Source organism: Ochotona curzoniae, unplaced genomic scaffold (assembly GCF_017591425.1).
Source record: "Ochotona curzoniae isolate NIBS_2020 unplaced genomic scaffold, NIBS_Ocur_1.0 contig_64, whole genome shotgun sequence".
Lineage (NCBI taxonomy): Eukaryota > Metazoa > Chordata > Mammalia > Lagomorpha > Ochotonidae > Ochotona > Ochotona curzoniae.
The window spans coordinates 34076413-34081265 of record NW_024466502.1 but is presented as its reverse complement, the minus strand read 5'-3'; positions in this window follow the sequence as shown (position 1 = coordinate 34081265).

Below are 4853 nucleotides of genomic sequence, written 5' to 3'. Positions count from 1 at the left end.
AAAAGGGACAATTTCTTTTTCCCTTAAGAGTCAACAATCTCATTTTGGGATACTGAGCATGATATCAGTCCCAGTAACAAAGTATAAATAACACTAAATTTCTGGGTGGTTTTGAGTTGTTTATTTGTCTCCTGAGAATCTGCTACCATTGATAAAACAGGAGAAATGACTGGTAAGCATGCTGTCATATTGAAGTAAAATATCTGAAGGGATCCAGCAAAATGCCTGCTACTTAGTATGTACTCAGTAAAGATTAACTTTCCTTCATCTTGAAAAGTCCAGTCTTCATATTCTATGAAATCACAATCTTGATAAAAATTCCTGATGTCAATATTAATAAGGAACCTTCTTGGGGCTGTGTTGTAGGCTAATCCTCTGCTTGCTAGCATCAGTATCCTATGTGGGTGTTGATTCATGTCCCAGCATCCAGCACTGTTTATGGCCCAGGTCCTTGTGTCCCTGAACCTATGTAGCAGATGCAGAAGAAGCTCCTGGTTCCCTGCTTCAGATCATCTGAGCTCTGGCCATTGTGACCATTTGGAAAGTGAACCAGAGGATACAAGACCTCTCTCTTTGTTTCTCCTCTCTCTATGAAATTTACCTCTCTAATAAAAAAGCAATTAAAAAAAAAAGAAGAAATCACTTCCCAGCGTCAGTATCATTTTATTCCAAGAAGAAATCTTTGACAAATTGTGTGACCTTGGAGAATTTTTTGACAAATTGTATCCAGTTTAAAGTTGAACAGATTGTATAGAGAGCAACACCCAAAGATCTGGGAGAAGGAATAAAATAGGTTGCCTCTCTGAAAATTAAGCCAATTGAACTAATATATATTGAGAAAAATTGGTCTTTGTTTTCTAGATTAAAGGATTGATGACTTTCAGGGTATTTTAACATAGATGAATAAAATAGGAACCAGAAGTTTGATGATCAAAATTGGAAAGAAGGAAAGAACAAGAACAAAGTGAGCTCAGCATCTTTCTCTCTACGCCTCATAAGCCCACTGCACTGAATACACCTTACCTCCCAGTCACCGAAGGAGAAACCTGCTTCATTTCCTACCCACTCTCTCAATTCTGTCAACTCCTCCTCCTTAATACCACTCAAAACATTCTCTTTGCATTGTGGTCCACTGCAGGCCAAAGTCTGCTCCTCTGACTGCTCTCTCAGACTGCTTTCAGATACCTGCAAAGTATTTTGCAGGTTTCTGCCCCCAAAGTCTCTAGTACAGCTCATGGTCTGTGTAACTGTGTGCATTTAAAATGACTACTCCACTTTCACACCCCTGGGGACCTCAAAACAATGAGAAGGGGAAAGACTCCCCCAGGAGAAACTGGAAGAGACCAATGTGGCTGCCTGGCCTCTGCCAGAAAGCAGGCCCTGGGAAAAGCTTTTAAGGAGTTGGTTTGATGTCATGATTTCACTTTCTGTTGACCTTAAAAGGCACCAGCTCGGGCCTAGCCTAGGGAAGGCTGTGTTCCCCGGGTTTAGCAAGCTTTTAATGCGCTTAGCTAGTCACCCACGTTCAGCAGACAGTTCTCTGAATTTTAAGAAAATGTTTACTTTTCTTCCTGGACATGAAGAGGAGATCTGCATTTTAATAAGATGAAAATCCACTCAGTTTATTTTCGGTGTCAAAATGTTTTTATTGAATTCTTATAAATAATTTCTTTGGAAACTTAGCCCTGAGGTACTTGTCTACCATTCCTGTCATTAGGAATCTAGATTCATAGTACTGTATTATTTAAATTGCTATATCTTACCTTCATTTTCATTTTACAGTGAAATCACTACAGAACTGTGTAATTTAGACCTCTATCGCCATCTCTCTCTCCTCTTTCCCAATAAATCTTTTCCTTTACCTTAGGTTCTGTCTTTGTAAATAAGCTTCACGATTTTTCTTTCTTAAAGGCAAATGCTTGTGCCTAATTACCATCTCACCATATGGTTTCTCTTCTCTGCTGTATTCCTTAAAACTATCACGCAGTTCTTCTGCAATAGCGATCGAAATTCACCTGACCTCCTCCCATTATGTTTGTATACCTCTAAACCTACCATCTGCTGTTGTCCTTCACATGGTTACTAAATCCTGCATTCATTTTAAGGTCCTGCCACTTCTATAATTCTATTTCGCACCTCTCTCAGTTATATGATTCCCTGAACCTAATTTCCATTTCTTACTAACAGGAGGGAGTGAACTCTTGTAAACAAAATAAAACATCCTCTTTTCATTTACACTGTGACAGAAAAGAGTTATGACTTACCTTTTCCTTGAAAAGTGGTTCTTGATCAAGGACAAACTATGCCAGCAAAGACAGACAGAAAGAGCTATTGAGGATGCAGAAAAGACAATTCTTGTATTCCATAGTCCTGTTGAAATTCTCTAGGGAAACGAATACTTAGACCATTCAGGCAACAACAAAGCACGGTAAACTAGCCAGCTTGAAAACAACACAAACTTATTCTTCACAGTTCTGGAGATTGTGAAAGCCAAGATCAATGTTCCAACAGATTCAGTGTTTCCTGAGGGCCTACTTCTTGGCTCACAAACAATTGTCCCTGGTGGGACAGCCAAGGGAAATCCAGGAAGTCTTCAAAGGGTACCATTTTCATTCGTAAAGGCTCTATCCTCACACACTCCTCACCTTCCAAACGCATCACCCTCGCCACCCTACCCCACTTCACACGGGGGATTAGGTTTCAACATCTGGATTTGGAGGGGCACAAACACTGAGTCTGTAAGAGATCTCTGGCCCTCAACCTTCTGAAGGAGGGCTCTATTTGTCCTTGCTTATGGAGCACAGGACTTCTTTCAAACCTTCCAGGATTTGTAGTCCATGTTCTTCTCCCTCTAATATAGCCACAATTTCAAGTATTTTGTCTAGGTCCTCCCTTAATCTTCTACTCTTCCAGTTGGAAATGTTCATGTCTTTCAATTCTGTCTTGATACAGCAACACACACCCCTTCGTGTGCTTTGGTTCATCACAGATGAATTTCCTTCCTTTCCTGTATTGTTACTAAAATACAGTAACTAATACTACAAAGTGAATTTCAGGTGCAGATAATCTAGACTTTTACATGGCAGTAGTATATTGTTTTCATTCTTCAAATATTGAAGGGCATGTGTGAGGTGCAGCAGGTTAAGTTGTCATCTGGAATACCCACATACCATATTGGAATGCATTGCATCAAATCCCACTGCCACCTTTCCATTCTGCTTCCTGCAAAAGCACATCTTGTGGTACAGAGGAAGATGGTCCAAGTACTTGGATTCTTGCCATCCAGGGAAAAGTCCCGGGTGGAATTCCTGGCCCAGCCATTATGGGTATTTGGGGAGTGAACTAGTAGACAAAAGATTTCTCTCTCTCTCTGTTTCTCTTCTTCTCTTATTTCTCTCCCTCTTCCTCTACCTCCTCTCTCACATCTTTTTCCTGTATCAGTCTTTCAAATAAATAATTATTTTTAAAATATTCAAATGTGAAAATGAACCCATTTCTAAATAGATGATTAACTTATCCATGGCTCATTAGTTCTGTTCACAAGAGATGATTTCTCATAGTAATGTGTCATATGTTAAACTGGGAATCACTCTAAAAAATATAAATTATAATCTTCCCTAGTATGCACTTAGTACAAACAATATAGATATCAGATAAATATGTAATATCATACTTTAAAATATTCATTATATTTAAAATATTTATATTATACATTAAAATACATACAATCATGGGAAATATATGTAGTTTTAGGATTTTGTTAGCATTAGTTTTCATCTCATGGACTATCTAATTAATGTTGTGAAGTTAGATAAAGCATGACAGATGGTAGGAAAATAATATTTAGTGTTAAAATGGTGTCATAAATCATTCATAAGTGAATAATTACCCTTCACAGATGATCAAGCATTGATAGTGTCACAACCAGGGGATGACAGAAAGTGCAAGTATTGAGATCTATTTGTCAGCTCTATTTCTCCTGCAAGTCACAAATTCCCAACTCAAACTAGCTTAAGTGCGTTTTATTTTATCGTGAAGCTGAGAAAAATACTTGGGAAGATCATATGATTGAAGGAAGTAGATTTGGAGTTGGTGAGTAGTACTGGAAACATAATTTATAGCATTATAAGTCTATTAAAATTATTGAGAAGTTTTGGATGGTTGAGCATGAAACCAAGTTATGGAGGCCTTCCAAGTCTAGAACTGACGTGACTGCATGGGTTATGTGGCCCTCAAGCTGGTCTTACTAGAGATTCTAGTCAACCTGTTTTCTTTGACATATGTCATTGCCATTGTCTTTGTTTCTTTCTTTGTGTTTTCCTCATTTTCCGCTAATGCAAAAGGCCTTAGGCAGTCCTTCCTGCTAATCAAAGTAAGCAGCATCTCAGCTTGGTCAGGCCTGGATGAAATACCTACATGTATTGAAAGGATTTTCAGGAGAGGCAGAGTCCTGTGTTGGGAACTTAAACAGCAAAGGAAATATGAAATTACTTAATAAAACCCACTGAGTTTTACTTTTTTCTCTGCTAATAACAGATTTTTAAAAAATGTTTTGAGAGATAGAGAGACTGACAGGACTCTTACCTATTCCTGACTCTCCCAAATATTTAGCAACAGCTGAGCCAAGACAAAAGTGGGAAGCAAGAACTCAATCCACGTCCCCCATGTGAGTGATAGGGACCCAGGGTGTTTGTGCCATCATCACCTGCTGTCTTCCAGGGTGTATATCAGCAGGAAGCTGGAATCAGGAATGGAGCCAGAAATCCAAGCCAGGTTCCCATATGGGATACAGTCATCCAAAACCACATCTTAACTGCTGGATCAAATATCCACCTTGGTAATAGTTTGGGCTT